Here is a 248-nt window from a genome sequence, read left to right as displayed (position 1 = left end):
AGAAATACTATAGGCAAGTGAAACAAAAGAGAATTGAAAATACGGATTTTGAATGTAATATTTAGGTTTATTGATTTTAGTTGGATGGCACCGGCAGAGCGTCAAACTTTTGTTAGGAAAGATAACGTTAATTTAGCTGCTCTTCCTTCGAAACCATTAACAGAATAGAGACTTGGTCAAGAGTCAATAAAATCGAATGATAAAAATAGAATTATTTTGTTGTGTAATATATCTTTTTAGGTAGGTAG

The sequence above is a fragment of the Cydia strobilella genome, chromosome 16, assembly GCF_947568885.1.
Source record: "Cydia strobilella chromosome 16, ilCydStro3.1, whole genome shotgun sequence".
Classification (NCBI taxonomy): Eukaryota; Metazoa; Arthropoda; class Insecta; order Lepidoptera; family Tortricidae; genus Cydia; species Cydia strobilella.
This window is presented reverse-complemented; position numbering follows the sequence as displayed.